General features: G+C 46.2%; 1 pseudogene; it reads left to right on the forward strand.

Moving 5' to 3' along the window:
* Window positions 1-21,834: 21,834 nt before the first annotated feature.
* LOC113255753 (mRNA turnover protein 4 homolog) lies at window positions 21,835-22,563 on the forward strand (annotated as a pseudogene).
* The last annotated feature ends 504 nt before the right edge of the window (window positions 22,564-23,067 follow it).

Genomic DNA, 23,067 nt, shown 5'->3' on the forward strand with positions numbered 1-23,067 from the left:
TGTGTGTGTGTGTAGGGAGAGAGAGAGGGAGAGAGAGAGGAAGTAACTGTGACAAAGTGTTGATAATGATTCTAAATGCAGGGAATCTAGACATTCCACTCCCCTATAGCTTCAGAAGCTTTCGTGATAAGGGGTCCTGCATATCTCAGTCGGTTGAACGTCCAACTCTTGGCTTGAGCTCAGGTCCTGATCTCAGGGTGGTGGTATCCAGCCCTGCTTCGGGCTCTGAGCTCAGCGGGGAGTCTGCTTGAGATTCTCTCTCTCTCCCTCTGCCCCTCCCCTGCTCACGTGAGTGTGCACTCTCTCTCTCTCCTCTCTCTCAAATAAATAAATAAATCTTTTTAAAAAGTTTTCACAATCAATAGTTGGGGAAAATTGTAATAAATACACAAATGCTCATAAATAGTCATCATTTCAGCACTTTTCGATTTCCATACGTGTTCCAAATACCCAGGATTTTCTCAAAATGAGCTGGTAATATGTTTTTGTCTTAGGACAAAAATCTGTGCATTTTCACATTTGCTTTGCTGCTTTAATTTTATCGATGGCTCTGTCCCGGTATCTCCCTGTCTAACAAGTAACATTTCCACTGCCGCTTGCCAGGGAGGATGCTGTTGGGGGACTTCTTGGAGGGGATGCTGCCTGGGCTGAGAGGTGGCCCCCAAACAGGGGAGAAATCGAGAACACCGCACGCTGGTACGCGGAGTGTCCGCATGGGTGGTGAGCAGGACAGGCTCAGCCTGTGTCCCCACAGAGCCTTCGGGGCTGTCCTGCAGAGCCACAGAAACAGGAGGGCTGATGGCAACCACACTACACCACGAGGATGCTGCCCAGGACATGGGGCAAGCAACCCTCGTCCTAGCTAACCGTCCAGTTGATTCCTTCTTATTTGCAGTCTCACTTTGTCTGCGTCGGCACCCAGAGGCTTTTCTCCCCAGAATTGTCCAAGTCCCTTTTTCTACATGATGGAACCATTTGAGGTGTCTTCCTTTCAAATGTACTTGAAACTTCTTTTTTTTTTTTAAGATTTTATTTATTTATTTGAGAGGGAGAGAGAGAGCATGAGTGGTGGGGAGGGGCAAAGGGAGAGGGAGAAGCAGACTCCCTGCTGAGATGGGAGCCTGACTCAGGGCTCAATCCCAGGACCCTGGGATCATGACTTGAGCTGAAGGCAGATGCTTCACCAACCAAGCCGCCCAGGCGCCCTCTTTCTTTTAATTAGTTATAATATTGACAACATGATCATGTATTAACGCTGTGCTGTGTGCCAGGCTTTGTCATTTATTGTCTCACTTACTCTTTGCGTTGAACCTTCAGCAGGAACCTCTGAAACCGTGTAACAAAAGGAGCTCGTCCCGGATCTGTGATGAGACATAGTCAGGGTGCGTTCTGCTGCCTTGTTGAATGCCTGGAGCGCAGCCATATTGAAGAGGATGTGGGCAACGGGCTGGTGAGGCTGCGAACTTTGCAGCTCTGAAGGAGGGAAGAACCCCACTTCTGTGGAAAATGTCCAAGACTTCTGAGACCAGACGGGATTCAGCAGATCATCTTGTGGGCCACCACTAAGACATTGTGGCAAAAACAAGAAAGCCCCCCCCACACACCGAGGGCAGCCAGCTGAGCCAACTTCCCCTCCTCCCCGTCATTCCCCTTGCCAGCTCTTTATGGGAGTCCAGGCTTATGGGAGAGGAACTCACTACACGTCCTCCTGGGGCTCCTGCCCTGCTGCCCTTAGCCTCCAAGGCATTCTATTTCCCCTCTCACATCTGTGGCTGCCCATTGCAGCCACCTGGGGAGCATTAGAAATGCCCATGCCCCAGCCTTGCCCTGACCAATTAATTCCGGCTCTCTGGGGGAGGGATTCGGGCATCACTCTTTTGTAAACCTCCCCCGGCTTGTTCCAGTGTGCAACCAAAATGGAGAACCGATGCTCTCTTAGAGAGCTACTGTTCAAAAGAAAACCACAGGCCCAAAATGGCGCCTCTGAGGCCAATCCCCAAACTGGGGCTTGATACATAATCTAACTGCAGTGTCAACTGCCCCCAGAAATGTAGTCTTAACCGGTCAGTCAGGAGTTTTTCCATCAGTGCCAAGGAGTCTGCCACAGGGGCCCCCTCTATCCCCCAAAGGAAGATAAGGTCATCTGCTTGATAAGACCCCTTACTCTTTCCCCGACGGGAAAGCCTTGCCTGGAACAGTCCTTTGTTCCTGCTAATAATTGTCTTGCCCCACCCTCACTCCATAAAATCCTTCCGTTTGGTGCAATTCCTCAGAGCACCCTTCTACTTGTAGATGCAATGCTGCAACGCTGTAATGCTCACGAATCATTGAATAAAGCCAGTGAGATCTTCAAGTTTACTCGGTTGAGTTTTTGTTACTTAACAATAGCTTGTGAGTACCTACTAAGTGCACTCCCTCTGTCTTCCTGCTCTCTAGCCTTCAGAGGGAGCACTCTTGATTTTAATACCCAGCTAACACAGTCCACCCACCACCCTGTGCTTTTCTAGGAAGGTCAGAGGTCATCCGGGGTTGTGAGCATCTCCGGGAAATATTGTCATGGCCAACACCTTCCCTCTCCCCAGCACTGCTTCAGGGTTCTGACGGCCTCACCACCAGTCATCTGGGAAGCAGTTCTGGGCACTGCTACCCCTTTCCCTGGGCCGGCACCTGTCACAGAGCCTAGTACTAAGAAATGCCTATTGAATCAATGGCTAATAAAAAATGGTAAACGGAAGCTTTCTTGAATATGTGACAATGACACATGCAGATGAAGTCAAGAGTCATAAACATATGCAGATCAAACAGAGCAGATTCTGCTTGGGTTCAATAAGTTCACAAAACACCATAAAACACATGAAGGAGAACAACAAATCCAGTGAAAAATGTCCAGGTTAAAAAGGAAAGGGGGGGTTTCTATTCGGTAAGGTTACCCTGACTACTTCTAAATTGAGTTGAAGCTGCTTTTGAGATCCAGCTGCATATCAGAAGTCACTCAGAATGTTACAACATCTCCATCCATTCCCCATTCTTAATGTTTTGGCTTCTCGTCGCTAAAAGGTGGCCTCTAATCTAGCCGGCAGTGGAAGAGCCCATTGGGAATCACCCCCTCAATGGCAAAACCTGTTTTTGTGTTAAAAGCCATCTTGGAAGGGCGCCTGGGTGGCGCAGTCGTTAAGCGTCTGCCTTCAGCTCAGGGTGTGATCCCAGCGTCCTGGGATCGAGCCCCACGTCAGGCTCCTCCGCTGGGAGCCTGCTTCTTCCTCTCCCACTCCCCCTGCTTGTGTTCCCTGTCTCACTGGCTGTCTCTCTCTCCATCAAATAAATAAATAAAATCTTTAAAAAAAAAAAAAAAAGCCGTCTTGGAGCCCGAGGACCAATCATGGAGTGTTTTCAAGAATGAGCTTTTAAAAATTCAGCTCGCTGGCGTTTGGAGAAGCCCGGTGTCAAGGAACTTCTAGATCCAGGGTTGGGTCAAACATTCTCAGTCCTCGTTGAATGCCCTGATCATCCTGAGAGGCAGATGTGAGAATTAAGGGGTTGCTGTGCCCCCAGGTTTGTTTTTTCCTCAAAGACTGGCTCTGCCAGTTCCTGCCAAGATGGACTCCTGAGACTACCCCCATCACTAGACGTTTGTTTGCCGCTTCCGCCATGGGAAATCACATCTAATCTCGCAGACTCTCATTCTCACCAAAAAGCGAGGAAGAAACAAATGCAGAGCTATAAGCGTGGATCAAATAACCATGGAAGAAAACAAACAAAAATCACCGTTTTCCCTTTCTTTTTCCAGCCTTCCAGAAATTCCGTGCAGAACTCATGGCTAGAAAATGCAGTCTTAAAAAAATGACAACAGATTGCATTTGCCAAATAAAACCAGGGGATGCTCATATTTGCCTGGTTGCAATTTGCAGCTGGAGGACCCTTTTGTGGCTGATCGCAACCCAGGAGGGCCTTCAGGAAGCCGCAATACTAATATCAGTGCAAAAAACACAGGAAGTGCTCCGTGAACGCTCAAGGGAGTTGGTGGCCCTCTTCGGTCCCGCCCAGCATCCTGCGTAAACTGCAATTTCAGTACTTTAAAAATTAATAATAATAACAGCTTTCCTGAAACGTAATTCAGATACCACACAATGCACCCATTTGAAGCGGACGATGCAAACGTTTTCAGCGTATTCACAAAGTCGGGCAGCTGTCACCACTATTCACTTACAGAACATTTTCAGCTCCCCAGAAAGAGGTTTCTTACCCATTAGCAGTCCCTCCCATTCCTCCCTCCCCTCTCAGCCCTTGAGAATCACTAATCCACTTTGGGTGTCAGTGGATTTTGCCTATTCTGACATTTCATATAAGTAGAATCCATACAGTATGTGATCCTTCGTGACTGGCTTCTTTCTTTCTTTCTTTTTAAGATTTTATTTATGTATTTGCGACAGAGACAGAGAGAGCACGAGCAGGGTGAGGCGCAGAGGGAGAGGGACAAGCGAACTCTATGCTGAGTGCAGAGCCTTCACATCGGGCTCCATCCCAAGACCCTGAGATCATGACCTGAGCCAAAGTCAGACGCTCAACAGACTGAGCCACCCAGGTGCCCCGTGACTGGCTTCTTTCACTTTACAGAATGTTCCCGAAACTCATCCAGGCCACACAGTGTGTAGCCACACTTCATTTGTCTTTGTTGCTGTTTATTGCTTGGTCATTATTCCATTGTATGGATAGACCACACGGTGCTTATCCATCCACCTGCTGGTGGACATTGGGGTCACTTCCACTTTTTGACCCCCGTGAGTAAAGCCACTGTGACCATTTGTGTACAGGTGTTTGTGTGGACACGTGTTTTCAGTTCTCTTGCGTGGACACCTAGGAGCAGAACTGCTGGGTCGTAAGATAATCTTCTGTTTAGCTGTTTGATGAACTGTCAGACTGTTTTGGAAGGTAGTTTCTCAACCGCTGACTCACACCTGCACAGATGGACCAGGGAGGGTCTCAGTTTCCTCTACCTCATTATAATGTTAGAATCCCCACCCAAAAAGGAGCACAAGCTTCATTCACATAATATAGGATGTGTATCTAGACATGTTTTCTAAGCACACCTGTGCGACTTTATGCTTACTTTTACATAAGATGACAAAACTCCCCTTTCTGCATATTCATCCTAACCCCCCAAAAAGAAACCCACTCACCCTTACTCAGGGAGTCACAGTTTTGGATGTTATTCTCCGTGATCTCATTTGCTGAAGATTAAGTGTCCTTTGTGTGACGACTCCACCTGGTTAATTTCTACCTGTGACTCACCAGGAAGAGCCAACTCACGTTAGTTCGGTAACATTTCCACAGTGTCTGTTCCCTCTGTTAATTATTAGAGCAGCAGGACCATATTCTGGTCTCACCCTTGTCTCCCCAGCACTTGGAACCACAAAGCTGTGTTAAATAACAAAAATTCAACTGAGTAAATTTCAAAGATTGAATTGGCTTTATTCAATGATTCACGAAACGGGCAGCTTCCCACCGAGCAAGAGGAGTTGCACAAAATGGAAAGTTTATGCAGAAGGAGAGTGGGAGCAAAAAAGTTATGAGCAGACAAGCAGGATTGTCCCAGGCAAGGGTTTCCCTCTGGGGGAGAAGCAAGGGGGCTTACCATGCAGATGACCTCATCTCCCTTTTGGGGGATGGAGAGGGCCCTTGTGGCAGACTCTTTGGTCCCAATAGAAAAATTCCTGACCAGTTAAGACGACATTTCTGGGGAAGGTTGAAACCACAATTAGATGGGGTATTAAGCCCCAATTTGGGAACTCAGTCAAAGTGACACCATCTGGGCCTGTGGTTTTCTTTTTAGCAGGTGCTAACAGATGTCTGACGGGACTCCTGCCAATTTCAAGTTCTCTATTCCTTGAGGCCCATTTTCCTCAGTCCATGAATGACCCTGATGGCACTGTGAGATAGAGAAACATTCTTGGCAAAGCTTTACTTTTATTTGCTCCCACTTTCCAAGCTAACACCTTGTTACCACTTCCTTAACTATTCTTTTCCCTCTTAGAAGTTCTATTGCCAGCCCTTTGGCTGGTCCAGAGCTGTCAGGATTTCCCTTTCATGGGCTCTGTGTCTCCATTGGCCTCATTTAGGGGAAAAATGTTGGGTGGAGGGGTACGCAAGGGGATCTGCATCCAGGTGGGCTTCTAGAAACAAGGGAGGGGGAAAGAGCAAAAGGGATTTCCCCAGAATTGAAGTCAGCGGATTCAAGACATATACACCCTTGATTCTCCTCGGAAAGGGCAGAGGATAAACACTGAAAGACAAGGGTGGCCATCTGGTGACCTGGCTCAATATATCAGAATTGGATAAATCTGCTGAGTGCTTTCTCAACTCAAAGTCTCCATCTCCAGGAAGTCTCCTAAACTCAAAATTATTCTCTGGGCCATGGTTAATGGATTCTCTGCATTATGCATCACACCAGAGACTTTAGTGATGTGAGGATCCCAATCTGCAGTTTCCTGGGTTTCCTTTGTCCTCACCCCCCCCCCGGCCCTTCTCCAGGAGCCCCCTCACCCCCACATTTCTCAGATGAATCACAGGGGCTCGCTCTGCAGGCAGGTCTGCAAAGCCTTCTAGCCTCAGAGGGGGGCTCATTCCATAATAGCCCCTTTGCTACGCCCATCTCTGGCTTTGACTTGCCTGGAAGCACGTAGTCCCATCTGTCCTTTCCTGTCTGATAGTCTCTGTGATGGCGAGCCAGAAGCAGAAATAGCAGGTGAATAGTTCTGCTTCCTGTTGGGTCTCCACTTACAATACACCTTCTACCCAGAACAATGGGCCTGCCCCTCTTTGTTCTTCTTGCTTCTCAAGAGCTCACAGAATACTCTTGGCTCCTTCTGGTGCTGTGGTCTCCATTAACATTCTTGTTAGAAGGTTCTAACCACTCTAAAACAATTGCCTTTGGCTGTGTGCCCACTTAGAATCTTTAGAATGGATCCTCTTTGAGTCTGGGCTCAAAAAACCTTAATGGGTAAACATTTATTTTTGACACTCCTCTTTCATCTTTACATGTTACTATATGGTCAGAATTTCAATTCTTAGGACCTCTTCCTGACCACGCCTCAATGGCAGCCTTAATTTATTCTAAAACATTTACAACTGGCTTTCCTACAGTCTCTGATTTCTGCACCTTTCAGCCTTTCCATGACTGGGCCATCATGGAGGCTATGTTTCTCCCCTTGGTCCACAAAAGCATCATGTATTAATTACATCATGGAATTAATCAGGCAGTAGGATGGGAATAATGTGATAAGCTAAAAAAAATGCTCCCCCACCCCCCACCCCCAGAAAGATATCCAGGTCCTAATCCCTGGAACCTGTGACTGTGGCTTTATTTGGGGAAAAAAAGGTCTTTGCAGATGGGATTAAGTTTAGGGTCTTGAGGTACACACATTACCCTGCATTATTGTACTGGGTCCTAAATGCCCTTACAAGCGTCCTTATAAGAGATGCAGAGGGAGTTATATAGACAGAAAAGGAGAAGGCCATGTGACCACAGAGGCAGAGATCGGAGTGATGTGGCCGTAAGTCAAGGAATGGCTGGAACCACCAAGAAGCTGGAAGGAACATACTCTCTCCTAGAACCTCTGGAGGGACTGCAGCCTTGCTGACACCTTGATTTTGGCTGTGGTACTCATTTTGAAATTTTGACCTCCAGGACTGTGACGCAATAATACTCTTATTGTTTTAAGCCATATAGTCTGTAGTACTTTGTGTTAACCTTAAAAATAAAACTTCCCGTTATTTTACCAGCAAAAGATGGGTTTATTTGGGATAGCAGAGAATTGCAAACACATACACACAAACTACCACAAAATCATAGATAAGTCTGGAAAACAAACCAGAGGCCCCTCTTTTATAGAGAAAGGAGGGAGTTGGGAGGGGCTGTTATAAACAAAAAGCCCATTGGAGTAAACTGGGAGCTGGAAGTATAGTGGCTTTTCATTGGCTGAGCTGTGACTGTCTTTCATTGGCTGGGCTGTTGCTGGTGGGTGGAGAAAACCTCCTCCCTCCTGCTGAGAGAGTAAGCAGTCAATTTGCAAGGTACCTCTCTTCCTGCTGGGTCTGCAATGGAGGACAGGCGCTGGCCTGGCCGTGGGGGCGCCCTCTGCTGGCCTCCCGACTTCATTGTAAATGAGGTGTCCTTGTTTGTTAAAGCAACCATGGGAAGCTCATACATACGGGGAAGCGACCTCTGCTCTAGAAGCAGTCTGGCCTGTGTTCCAACTCGGACTCTGTCATTACTAGCTGAGCGACCTTAGCAAAATGCTTAACATCTCTCCACTCTAGTTTTCTAATCTGTGCCATGGAAGGTGGTGAAAAGGATGCCTGTCTTGAAGATAATTACTGACTAAATGTGGGAAGTGCGTAAGATAATATCTGATATCTGTCATTTTATAAGGTATTTTCTTACTGAAGTGAAAACGAACAACTTTGCATTTATGAGTTAGGTGGCGACAATCGATAGTCACAAGATCATTGAAATGCGTTCTTTTGGGTCAGGTTTAGTCTCATAATCTGTTCCATAATCTGTTCCATGGATTTTTAGTAGAACATAATGATGACAGTGCCCGTTAATGATAAAAATAATAATATAAGAATTACAAGAATCTCTAACATATGTTAAGGGCTCACTTTCGTGCCTGGCACTGTTCTCAGTCCTCCCACAGCCCTACACCCCTACGCCCCCCACCCCTGTGTGCTGTGGCACCAATTTACTCCCCATATTTGCAGATGAGGCAGCTGAGGCACAGAGCAGTCCAGGACTCACCCCACGTCACATGTTATGTTGCAGTTCACAGCAGGAAAAGATGGACACAGGACAACTGGGCACGTACTCAAGGCTTCGGGAAAGCAGACGGCTGTTCAGAGAAAGAGGGATGATTTCAAGATCAGGGATTCTAGTGATTCAAGTAGGGTAGGGACTCCTAAGATACAGAATTCTGATTCAAGTACAAATGATTCGAGAGAGGAAAAAATGGGGGGAGGGGAACAGAGAGAATGCTATAAGTTGAATTGTGTCTACCCCAAAATTTTTATGTTGAAGCTCTAACCTCTAGTACCCCAGAATGTGACTATATTTGGAAATGGGGCATTTAAAAGGTGACCGAGTTAAAATGAGGTCATAGGGGTGGGCCCCAAGCGGATATGCCTGGTGTCCTTGTAGAATATGTCCTCGATGTCCGCATACAAAGAAAAGGCCACGTGAAGACAGAGAGAGAAGATGGTCATCTGTTAGCCAAGGAGAGAAGCCTTGGGAGAAGCCACTCTGCTGACACCTTGATCGCCAGACCTCCAACCTCCAGAATTGCCAGAAGTAAGTGTCTGCTGTAGGAGTGGCCCAGTCTGTGGGCCTGGGCTGTGGCAGCTGGAACAAATGACTGCAGACGGTCGGGAAAAATAACGCGTGGCCTGGATGCATCCACACAACTTACTGGTGTTTAGAAATGTTGTCGGGAATGCTTGGCAAGCTCCCGTCTCTGAAAGTCTTGCACAGGCCTGGAAGGAAGGCCGTGTGGTAAGAGCCTACTGTATACACGGCACTGACCGAGAAATGTGAGTTACCAGGAAGAGTTACCCAGAGACCCCTCCAGGGTCCGGACTTGCACACCGCCTCCCAGGCTAACAGAATTTGCACTGTGACCCACCTCTTGGTCAGTGAGACTGAGGAGATCACAGTGAATGAGAAGATGCCAACAGAGGAGACCTGGACAAAGAATTATCATTTTTCCAGAAAGAGGGAAAAAAGCAATGAAGATTAAGTCTGATTCACCTGAAAAAAAATTTGGTATCTAGAATTAAGTATTGAATGGGTGGTTTTGAACACTATCAACGTGGCCTCATTTCTTTCTACAGGTGGGGTTGACTTGTACAGCAAATTAGTGAAATCTTACCAACCAGCTTCTCCTTTGCGGTGTTGCCCATAACACTAGGGTTCCTCAAAAGGGTGACCATAACAAGGGGATTGATTATCGAGGAACTGGGGAAGCACTCGGTTAAACCAAATTCATTTGACCACATGTTATTATTGCAGGACTTTTCAGAGCATATGACATGCGAACATGTGCAGTGCATTTTCCCAGGGGGGAATATAGTACAGATTGTTTTTCAACATTTGATGATAAGATCCTTGTTTGGAAGAAGACCCATAAATACAGATGCCAGTCAAGGAACGTAACAATGATTTAGTGTTAGCCGTGTGGAAAAAAAAAAGAGGAAATATAGCCTAGGGAATAATATAATCAGAAGGAGCTGTGGCCCGGGCACCTGGGTGGCTCAGTCAGTTAAGCTCCCGACTCATGATTTCAGTTCAGGTCATGACCTCAGTGTTGTGGGATCGAGCCCCCAGCAGGCTCCACTGGGGAGTCTGCTTCTCCTCTCCCTCTACCCCACTTGCTCTCTTGCTCTCTCTCTCAAATAAATAAAATTTTTTTTAAAAGAAGAAATTGTGTCCAAGAAAGCAAATAATTAATGACTTCACACAGCATAAGGAATTAGCACAATTAAGTTCTGGAAGCCATTCCTTTCAAATCCGTAGATAAGGTAAAGCTGGGAGGAGCAGTGAGCGTGTGTTAAATGAAACATTCAGCAAAACTTTGACAAGCGGTGGTGGACTAACACGAATGAGATAGCCTCACCAGGGGTTATTCATTGAACTGAGGTTTCTCGTGGCTGAGTGCCACAGAGAAGAAAGCAGGAATTGAAAATGAGCGGGAGAGTGTGTGTGAAGTCAAACTCAGCCTGTCGCGATGGTGTGCAACCTGTCTCCTAGAAAGCTCGGTAGCCCTGCCTGCATTCTCCGAATCCACCCCCCACCCCAGGCAGGCCATGAGGACCACCTGCTGAGCCCTCCAAGGGCTTGACATTGGCCCATCCTGTTTTCTAGAGAAACACCTAGTGCCAACTGGAGCTCCTGGGTTAAAAACATAAAGGAGTTCTTTGCATGATTCTGACAACTTGTCTCTTGGCTTTAAATTACTTCCAAATAAAACTTTGAAAGAAAAGAAAAAAAGGAAGAGGAAACACTAAGGGTCCAGGGACTATGTCAGATCATATATAGAAAATGACATTTTGGTCCTGATACTGCCATGAAACCCTGCCACACACTGGAAAGGGTGGCAGGATAGGGATGTTTTTAAAGGAAGTCAAGACATGATAGAGGCCGACCTTTCCTTGACTGTCCTGTGGAGGACTGATGAAAAGGCAGAACAGTGCAGCTGGGCTTGAGGGAGCAGAACTCAGCTCCTGCAAGGAAGACATTTCCATCCACCTCTTTGGTCAAAGAGGGAAGAAGCTGCCTGGGGAGGTGATGGGCTCCCTCCAGCGTGAAGGTGATCCGTCAGGGCTGAACTAGATTGCAGTCTGAGCTGGATTCAGGGGTATCGAAGGAGCCTTCCAACCCTAACTTAGTGGGTGTCTATAAAGCTATCTTAAGGGCGCCTGGGGGGCTCAGTCAGTTAAGCATTGGACTCTTGATTTCGGCTCAGGTCATGATCTCAGGGTCGTGAGGTCGAGCCCTGCATTGGGCTCCATGCTGGGTGTGGAGCCTGCTTCAGATTTTTTCTCCCTCTCCCTTTGCCCCTTCCTCCCTACTCATGCTCTATATAAATAAATAAATAAATAAATAAATAAATAAATAAACAAATAAATAAGTAAATAAATAAAATGGTTTAAAGCTATTTTAAATGCTCAGAGGAGGCAGAATTACAGATGGTACATCTCAAGACTCACTGTGATTGGTTGTTTACTCAAGACAAGCTCACTTTTATCACATAGTTTTGTCCTACTCAAGAATAAATCCTAGACAGTTAATATCCAAAATATATAAATAATTTACACAACTCAACATCGGTAAAACAAATAATCCAATTAAGATTGGGCAGAGGACCTGAATAGGCTTTTTTCCAAAGAAGACAAACAAATGGCCAACAGACACATGAAAAGACGCTCAGCCTCACTCATCATCACGGAGAAGCAAATCAAAACCACAATGAGACACCACCTCACACCTGTCAGAATGGCTGCTAGCCAAAAGGTAAGAGATAACAAGTGTTGGTGAGAATATGGAGAAAAGGAAACCCTTATGCACTGTTAATAGGAAAGTAAATGGGTGCAACCGCTGTGGAAAACAATGAGGAGGTTCCTCAAAAAATTAAAAATAGAACCACCATATGATCCAGTAATTCCACTACTGGGTATTCACCCAAAGAAAATGAAAACCCTAATTCTCAAAGATATACACACCTCCATGCTTATTGCAAGACTATTTACAATAACCCAGTTATAGAAGCAACCTAAGTGTCCATCAACAGATGAATAGATAAAGAAGTTGTGAGATACACACACACACACACACTGGAATATTACTCAGCTATAAAAAAGAATAAGATCTTGCCATTTGGGACAACATGGATGGACCTAGAAGATATACTGCTAAGTGAAATAAGTCAAATAGAGAAAGACAAATACAATACGATTTCACTTATATGTGGAATCCTAAAAGCAAAACAAATGAACAAACAAAAAATGAAACAGAAGCATAGATACAGAGAACACACTGGCGGTTGCCAGAGGGAAGGGGATGGGGCAGATGGGCAAAACGGGAGAAGGGGATTAGGCGGTACAAGCTTCCAGTTATAAAATAAGTAAGTCACGGGGATGAAAAGTGCAGCACCAGGAATAGAGTCAATAACATTGTAACAACATTGGATGTTGACAGATGGTAACTATGCCATCATGGCGAGCATGGAGTAATGTGTAGAATTGTTGAACACCTGAAACTAATAGAATATGCTATGTCAACTACACTTTAATTAAAAAATAATGATAATAATTGGGGAGAAAAATAATAAATCCTAGAATTAGAATGCAATACATTGTCCATGGCTCTAGATTTCAGAGGACCTCAGAGCTGTGATGAGAAATAATTTGCAACTAGTTAAGATGAATATATACAAATGATGGACTGTTGCACTGGGTTGAATAAAGTCCCTCTAAAATTCACATCCACCCAAAACCTCAGAATGTGGCCTTATTTGAAAATAGTGTCGTGGCAGATGCAATTAATTAATTAAAGATGAGGTCATAATAGGTGGGGGTAGACCCTAGTACACTGCCTGGTGTCCTTGTAAGAAGAGGTATACACACACACACAGGGAGAAGGCCATGGGGTTCTGGAAGCAGAGATCAGAGCAACACGTCTAGGAGCCACGGAATGCCAAGAATTGCACGCCACCATCAGAAACTCGGAAGAGACAGGGCATGTCCATCTGACTGAGTCAGTAGAGCTTGTGTCTCAAGCTCAAGCCCCACGTTGGGCGCTGACACTGCAGTGAAAGGCTCCATCGCTGTGTGTGTGTGTGTGTGTGTGTGTGTGTGTGTGTGTTTTAAGATTTTATGTATTTATTTGAGAGAGATAGAGAATAAACGGGAGGGGCAGAGAGAGAGGGAGAGAGAACCCCAAGCCAACTCTGAACTGAGCAGGGAGCCCGCCTCAGGGCTTGATCTTAGGATCCTGGGATCATGACCTGAGCTGGAGGCAGACGCTGAATTGACTGAGCACCCCAAGCACCCCCAAGCCTCCATTGTTTTATCCCGACCAGATATAACCTCCCCGGAGTGCTTAAAATGGGAAGGAGGGAGAGCAGGACCGTTCACTGTACGGAATCTGATGTCACCCTCGCCTCTGCAAGAGACTTCTGCGAGCTGTCTTGTAACCTGGACTCTCGAGTTCAGACAATGCTCAAGTCAAGCCATTTCCCTGAAAAAGAAAGGAAAAAAAAAAAGGAAAGAAAAGAAAAGAAAAAGAAGAAGAAAAAAATCTCAAGCGATGGGGACTCCATGGGATTTTCTTCCTGAGTCAGGTTCACGTCTGTCTCCTGGCCGCTGCCTCACGGCTCCTTGTCTGGACCACGCAGACCCCCAGCAATGCCTCTGTGGCCACCGCCACCAGAGCTCTTCATGAAACAGTCACGTACTAGTGGGCTAGCACTTTCTGAGCCCAGATTAATTGTCCTTGGTTTATGACTAAAAATATACCCAGAAGACTTACCAATGGGAGTAAAGGCTCTGAGCATGAAAAATCACGGCAAGGACAGACTCGAGGCTGGGTTGAGCAATCCTACAAAAACAGGAAACACAGGGTAGCTGTGACTCCCCTTCCTTTGGGGGCCGCACTGCACACCTGCCCCAATGGAGCAGGAGAACAGCCGATCCCTCTTTAGCAATCGCTGTGTGCAGGCCCCGTTCTATGCATTTTCCCACTTTAATTCCCACAACAATCCTAGGAAGCAGGTACTATTATTTGCCTCGTTTTTCAAAGGTTGAAAGTGAAGCACAGAGAGAGTAAGTAACTTACCCAAGATCACACAGGGAAGAAGTGACAGAGTCAAGTCAGGGTTGGGACCTAGATGGGCTGGCTTCAGAGTCTGTGCTCATACCCCCCTGTGATGGGCAGACTAAGAAGACCCACCCATGATCCCCACCTCCTGGTAGTCACACCTTTGAGTAAACCCTGCTCTTGAGTATGAATGGTACCTGTCACTCAATAGAATGTGAGAAAGCGGATGGGATGCCACTTCCATATTTAAGTTCTGGATGACGGTAATTTCCATTTTACTAGTAGACTCTCTTCATTGCCTTCTTGGCTTACACACATTGAAGAAGCAAGCTGCCATGGGAGAAAGGCCCAGGTGGCAAGGACTTGCAGGTGCCTCCAGCCAACAGTCAGCAAAGACTTGAGGTCCTCAGTCCAACAACCCTAAAGAAACAGAATTCTTCCAACACCCCCGTGAGCTTAAAAAGTGGATTCTTCCCCAGGGGACTGTAGCCGTGGCTGACAGCCTGGGAGACCTTGAACAGAGAAGTCAGCTAAGCTGTGCCTGAATTCCTGATCTACAGAAACTATGAGATAATAAATGTTGTTTTCAGCTATTGGGTGTGGGGTCATTTGTTATGCAGCAATAGATAACTGATACAGGGTCCTGGGATTGAGTCCCCGCTCAGCCATGAACCCACTGACCATGCACCATCCCAGGCCTCAAGTTTCCCACCCAACGAGACATGGGCTAGTCTCATTCCTTTACTCAGCAACTGTTTACTAAGCAACTACTTGGTGTGAGATGTGGTTCTAGATTCCAGGAATACAATAGAGAATGAACCTGATGGAGTCCCTGCCCTCACGGGGCTTATATTTCAGTGAAGGGAGAGACATGTAGTGGTTAATTTTATGTGTCAATTTCACTGGGACAGGGAGTCCTCAGATATTTAGCTAAACATTATTCTGGGTATGTCTGTGAGGATGTTTCTGGAAGAGATTAACATTCGATTCTATAGATTGAGTAAAGCAGATCTCCCTCCCCAATGTGGGGGTTGGGAGGCACTCATCTCATCTGCTGGAGGCCTGAATAGAACAAAAGACAGAATTTATTGCGAGTGGCAACATTGGTCTTCCTCTGTACTTGGTCTGAAACCTACACCACCCCAGCTCTCCTGGGCCTCCAGCTTACAGAGAGCAGATCATGGGACTTCCCAGCCTCCACAATCACATGAGATAATTCTTACAACAAATCTGATTGGTTCTGTTTCTTCAGAGAACTATGACTCAGACGGTAGACAATGAGCATATGTAAATATGCCACGTGACAGATTGCACTAAGTCTCTGGGGGAAAAAGCCATTGTAAAATGTCTTATGTCAGTTGCATCACAAACACTCGGGCTCTACTTTTAAGATAAGACATTCAAATCGCATTATTTTTCAAAGAATTATAAGATGAAGGACATAAAAAAATCAAAGCAAAACTGATTGGTTATAGCCAATCACCTGGGCAGGGCCTCATGTAATGGACAAAAGCTATCCAAAAAAGATAAAGAGCCTATTTTACTTGGACAGAATCCTCTGGAGGGCAGATCCAAGTCTTCTGTCCCTGGTTCTGAGCCTTCAATTCTTAATCTGTATTGGTCACCTAACTGGTCAGCAAAGGTCACCCTGACTCTCCAAGTCAAGAAAATAAAATTGTAATCCAGTCTCTAAGTCACAGACCTAACAGGAAAGAGATGGCGCACTCCAGTGGAGTGATTGAGGAGGGTGGAGTGAAGGTACTATTTATAGAGGGGTGGGCAGGGTTAAGGGAACCAACAAAGAAGAATACAGTAGCAAGAGGCTAGCATGGGGAGCTTCTCAGGTCCAGGCCTGGAGGAGAAAGGGAGGAACCCTTACCCCACAGGGAGCTGGGGTCAGGGACAGAGTGTATGACTTTCTGTTAACAGACACAACCAACTCCTGGAGACTCCTCTGGAAAGGAGCCCACCTCACTGGTTCCCCCACCGTCAGATCTCGAGCTGATGTCTCCCACTGATAAAAACCCAAGCAAATATCAGAAAGAACGAGTTCTCAATATTTGCTACAACATGGACGGCACTGGAGGAGATAATGCTAAGTGAAATAAGTCAAGCAGAGAAAGACAACTATCATATGATTTCTCTCATCTATGGAACATAAGAACTAGGATGATCGGTAGGGGAAGAAGGGGATAAAGAAAGGGGGGGTATTCAGAAGGGGGAATGAAACATGAGAGACTATGGACTATGAGAAACAAACTGAGGGCTTCAGAGGGGAGGGGGGTGGGGGACTGGGATAGGCCGGTGATGGGTAGTGAGGAGGGCACATATTGCATGGTGCACTGGGTGTTATACACAACTAATGAATCATCGAGCCTTACATCAGAAACCGGGGATGTACTGTATGGTGACTAACATAATATAATAAAAAATCATTTAAAAATAAATAAATAAATAAATAAATAAATAAATAATTAAAAAAAAAAAACCCAAGCAAAGACTGGAGTAAAGGCCTCTGGTGATGCATTTTATACAATGAGTCTCCCAGAGCCCCCAGACCAAGGAGCTGACCAGAGGAAGGGAGAGAGGATCCGGGAAGGCAGACGGAAGGCCTCCAGCACCCCAGGGAAGCAATAGGAAAAATAGGGAATAAAAGTAAGAGCAAAGACAATGAAGAAACAAGTTTAGATCCATGACATTGGCATTTTTGCAAAAAGGTATTTTAGGGTTCCTACCGAAAATTTGGTAATCATTGTATTCATGGGTCTCACATTTTTAAGATGGTGAAAGCATTTAAAAGGATCTCATAATTTGACTCTCATTTTCATCAAGCTTTCATTTCGAAGAGCTTAATTGCTTAAGTTTTTATCACTATTAAAATGTTTGGGGAACCCTAATCTGTAAAACTCACTTTATGATATAATAGTTATCTAAGCAGAATGTGAATATTTGCATAATCACTACCTGCTTAAAAACAAATAACAATTTAGTGCCGGTTCCTTGCAGTGTCCCAAAGCCCCTTGGACATTAAAATTAATTATTAAAATGGGCTAAGTCCAGTGTCAGTTGTGAGCCAGGAGGGAAATAAGCACTGGTGATCTTGTCCCTCTTCCTCTCCAAGGTTACCTGTTGATTCTGTCCTGGGTGGGCCGCAAAGCCTAGTTCTAGAGTCCAATGTTTCTTAACTTGAGAGGTTTTTTTGGTGTATGTGTGTTGTGTTGGGTAGAAGAACTGGAGATTTCAAGGGTCTCAAAGGTAATAAAAAGACAAATAACCCAATTTAAAAATGGACAAAGGATCCATATAGACATTCCTCCAAAGGAGGCATACAAATGGCCCAGATGCACGTGAAAAGTTGCTTGGGAGCCATTAGGGGAAGGAAATTCACACCACGATGGGATTCCACTCTACACCCACAAGGACGCTGTAGTGGAAGAGACCTATAATAAGGGTTCAAAAAGATGTGGGGACATCAAACCCCATTTATAGCTGGTGGGATTGTAAAACGATGTGGCCTCTTCCAAAAAGTCTGGCCGTTCCTTTAAAGACTAAGCCGAATTACCGGATGACCCAGTGATTTCACTTATGGGTATATAGCCAGGAGAAAGGAAAACAAATGTCCGTACAAAAGCTTGCACTGGTAATAGCCAGAATGTAGAAAAAACCCCAAATATTCATCAACAGATGAATGGATAAAGTGTGGTCTGTGCATACAGTGGACTATTATGGGGCCATGCCAAGGAAGGAAGTATTGATAACGTACTACAACACAGATTGCCCCTGGAAAACATAAACCCTTCCCACGGCCCGCGGGCCCCACACACACTCCTCCCTGGCCTTCCTGCCTCTGCGCTCCAGCTGCTCCATCGTCCCGGAGCGCGTAAACACAACCATGTCCCAGAACCTTTGCACCTGCTCTTCCCTATGCCCCCCAACGCTCTCTGTTTACACATCCCTCTCCTCGTGTCATTGCATTTCTCCTGCCATGTCTCCTCTTGGGAGAGATCTTCCTTCTCACTGTCTCCCACCCTGCTCTATTTATTTTTCATAGCACGTATCATTACTTGACATCGTATGATGTCATTTTGGTTCAACGAATGTTTGTTCGCCCATTTGTCTGTGTCCACGGTAGACTCTGGGCTCCAGGAAGGTAGAAAGTGTGTGTGTGTCTCATTTGCCGCTGGATCCCCAGCCCTTAGACCGGTGCCCAGCACTTAATAAGCGCCCAAGATACACTTGCTGAATACATGAATGGACGAAGTACGTCAGTGGCAAATTCAGATCCAAAGACAAGGTCTTCTGTGTCCCTTTTCCTGGTTGGTGTATTACATCCTAGGACACCCCTTCCTCAGATTCCTAAACACTGTATATACTTGATTTGGAATCAGCCACATATAACCCTTCCTCGATTGCTCAATTTGTGGTTAAATCATATCTGTACCCATAGCTAGGACTTTTACAGCATTGCGTTCTTCGCTTCTGTGTGAAAACGTAAGCCCTTTCCTATCGATTCTCTTCCATTCGTTCTAAAATGCAGAATCTGAGATTCTACCCCACTCGTTTCTTTCTCTCTCCTACCCACGTCCCTTTGCTTCTGTCTTTATCACAAGAGTCTACCTTGTATTAGGGATATTTGTTTTGGGTTTTTGTTTTTTTTTTAAGGAGATAGGGTGGCTGAGAGTCAGCCAGCGTCAGGAAAGGGTCCCAACCGAGTCCCTAACGTGTGCGGAGTCACTGCCCAGTGGCACTGCACGTTGGGAACAGACCTGGAGGATGGAGTGAGAAAGCAGAAGGAAAGGGGTCTTTTGCCCCCACAGGTGCAGACAGTCCAACCTGTTCGCCTTCAGACCTTCAGGACCACACAGGGAGCCGCCCTGGCCAAAGGTCTGTAGTTGTCTTGGAGGTACTAGGGTTAGACGCCGAAGGGCCACAAAGAGAAAGGAGAGGGAGGGAAGGGCCCTCTCAAGGGCAAAATGGGAAATCCCTCACCCTTTCCGGCAAGGGCAGTCCAGCTGGTTCCCCTGGGGCTTCGGATCCTCACCAAGGAGTCACCTTGGCTGGAGGTCATCAGTTCCCCCAGGAGCCCTAGCGTCGGTCCTCCGAGGAAAAGTCCTGAAAAATTCCCAGAGAATACGGGGGGGAGCCCAGGGTCAGCAAAGGCTCTCCATGAAGGATCCACCAAATGTGGGGTCCCCCAATTGGATGGGGGCCACCAAATGTGGGGCGACCCAATCGGGTGGCAGCCCGCAGTGCGGTCAAACAATTTGCCCAAGGCAGAACAAAGGAGATAATTTATTGAATACACCGCAAGGGAGCAGCGGGCAAGACAGCAAAGCAGAGACCGTCTGTCCTATTAGGGTTCTAATTACACGAGTCAGGCTTCCGTCTTCTGCTGTGAGGTTAGTGGTGCTAGAGGAAGCATCTGAGAAACTCATCCCCAGGTGCTCTGGGAGAGGGACATTGCGTGCCTGCCGTGGAAGAAAAGAACTTCACGTTATATTTGAATCTGATGTGCCACAGGCAATATTCTCTCTTTTTTTTTCTAAACTGAGGTGAAATTCGCATAACAGAAAATTAACCATTTTAAAGGATACAATCCAATGGCATTTAGTACATTCACCCGGTTGTGCAACCCCCAGCCATTTCAAATACCACCATTTTTATCACCCAAAAGAAAACCCAAACGCATTGTGTCATCACTCCCATCCCCCCACCCCAGTCCCTGGAGACCACCAGTCTACTTTCTGTCTCTATAGGTTTACTTATTGTGCGTAGTTCATATGAGAGGAATCATATCTACGAACTTGTACCTCTGGCTTCTTTGACTTAGCATCAGGTTTAAGAGGTTCATCTACACTACAGGGTATTTCAGTACTTCATGCCTTTTAGTGGCTGAATAATACACAACACACACACACACACACACACACACACACACATACACACACACTGCATTTTGTTCGTCCATTCATCCACCAAGGGATATTTGGGCAATTGCACGCAATGTCCTTTTGAGCAGGTTTGTAAAGATAAAGCTAAGGCTAGAATCTAGAGCTTTCTGACTCGCAAAAGAACCCCATGGTAATAACGAATCGAAATACACACTGGTGTGGTTGTGGCATGGATTGCTGAGGTTGGAGAGGTGTGAGAAGGATCGCAAGAGTGCTCATTTACGATGTATTGAGCAAACTCAGTTTCCAAGAACAAACATAACTTATTGTGTATTTGTCATCCAATAAACTACACTTCTGGGCTCCTGGGGGGCTCAGTCATTTAAACATCCGGCTCTTGGTTTCGGCTCAGGTCATGATCTCAGGGTCATGGGATTGAGCCCTGCATTGGGCTCCATGCTGGGCATGGAGCCTGCTTCAGATTCCCTCTCTCCCTCTCCCTCCGCCCCACGCCCCCTACCCCCTACCCCTATTTATGTATAAATACATAAATAAATAACATTCCTCCACAAAGCCCTATTTTTCTCCTTCCCCTCCTCCTCCTTCTCCTTCTCCTCCTTCTTCACTATAAATGAACCTAAGGAGATTCGTAACAGAGGCTACATGGAAAATGGCCCCAGTGCTGTAAGCTATAATGAACTTGCCCCACCAGCCTAACGAGGTTTCATATAAAATAGGCTCTCAATTTCTTTTTTATATCTTGCTCTTTACCACAGCAACTGAATGCCACAGTATTTATTTCATAAAACTGTAGCATATTGCATGATTCGGGTTCATCAGAGACAACTTTTGCTTTGCTCCTTCCAGCTCGGGGTGTGCTTCTTGCCTCCCCTCACCCCTCTTCTCTCCAGCCCTCTCCCCTCCAAGCTGCCTCATTCCTGCGTCTCTGCTCCTCCTCTCTGACGTGCCCAGAAGCTAGACCCTCCGGGTCTCTACCATATAGTTGGCTTTGCTGGTGGCCCTCCTGGCTCTCCACTGCTGGCCACCCAGCTAACATCTTTCCCTTTTCCTCTCTCCACCCCTGCCTGGCATCAGTAGCCACAGAACTTCCTAGAAACTCCTCAGGGGACTTCTTTCCTTATTCTGGGAAATAGAATGCAAATGTAATTAAGGAAGAGAGCAGAACTTTCCCCTCCAAGCCCCTCACTTTATGTTTGCAAAAAGTGTCCTGAAAGACTAGAAATTTCATAACTTTCCACAGAATTTGCACTGTATTTGCAATATATTTGATATGCTAATTAAGCATTACAACTAAAAAGAATGAGATGTCCATGTTTAAAATTAAATGGGGGGGAAGCAAAACAAAAATTAAATTAAATTAAATTAAATTAAATTAAATTAAATGAGGGACACTTGGCTGGCTCAGTCAGTAGAGCACACGACTCTAAATCTTGGGGTTGTAAGTTGAAGCCCCACATTGGATATAGAGATTACTTAAAAATAAAAAATTTTTAAATGTTTTTATTAAATTAAATTAAATGAGGTAGACCACCTTCCATCACATCTGCATACAGGGCAATGCCCAAATCCGAGCGTGACAAGAAAGTTTCCTTAACAGGAGCTGCCAAGAAAGACTTAGAACTGAAACAGAACCTGACAGAAGAGCTTCAGAGACATGTGGACACATACAAGTACCTTTTGTTCATCTTCTCCGTGGCCAATATGAGGAAAGCAAGCTGAAAGATGTCTGGACAGCCTGGAAGCACAGCTGGGTGTTCTTTGGCAAACACAAAGTGATGACAGTGGCCTTGGATGGAAGCCCATCTGATGAGTGCAAAGACAACCTGAGTCAGGTCAGCAAGAAGTGGAGGGGTGAGGGTCAGTCTCCTTTCCACCAAACGCACCAAGGAGGAAGTGTATGGGGGGTTCACGAAACACAAGGAAATGGACTTCACTGGAGTGGGAAACAAAGCAACTTTCACCATGAGCCTGGCTCCGAGGGGCCCCTGGAGCAGCCCCCCCGCCACCACGATGGAGCCACGGCAGAGGCAGCTGGGGCTGCTCACTGCCCTCAAGAGAGGTGTGGTGACCCTGCTGTCTGACCAGGAGGTGTGCAAGGAGGGCAATGTGCTGAGCCCAGAGCAAGCCCGTGAGCCGGAGTTTTTTGGGTGTGAGATGGCTGAATCCAAGGTAACCATCAAAGGTGGGATGCACAATCCAGAAGGTTCCAGCAGATAGATAAGAGATGACTCACCCAAGAGTGTGACCGAGCGGGCAGAAGAATCAGAGGGGGAAGACAATGGCTGACAGGTGCATGGGGCCAGGACGCGTAGGGCCACCAACCCCGATGGGGTTGAAGTTGTCTAGCTGTTGATTTTGCCGTGAATACAGACAAGTGAGGGCAAGATGGGCAGATTATTTTTCTATAAGGAATAAAACTGCAGGGTTTTATTGCTCCCTGTGAACAGCAAAGAAGACTTTTCCTAGAAAAAAGGCCTTGGCTTGGGGCTTTTGTTTGGATTCCCAGGGTTCCCTCTGTTTACCTGGAGCCAGCTTCCAGCACTGGCTCCTTCATAGGGGCTGGGGAATTGAAGCCACCACTGGAGCCAGGGCTCCTCCTCTCCCCCGGCCCTCCGTGCCCCTCTACTGGAAACAGGGGTTTGCATTTCCCCAGGAATATGGGAACTCTGGATGCCCTCCCTACCCCTTTCTTTCTCTCCCTCCTCCCCCCACCTCACCCCCACACTCAGAACGGAGTCTGCTTGAGATTCTCTCTCCCTCTCCCTCTGCCCCCTCTCCCTCCCTTCCAAA

The sequence above is a fragment of the Ursus arctos genome, unplaced genomic scaffold (assembly GCF_023065955.2).
Source record: "Ursus arctos isolate Adak ecotype North America unplaced genomic scaffold, UrsArc2.0 scaffold_4, whole genome shotgun sequence".
Taxonomy (NCBI): Eukaryota; Metazoa; Chordata; class Mammalia; order Carnivora; family Ursidae; genus Ursus; species Ursus arctos.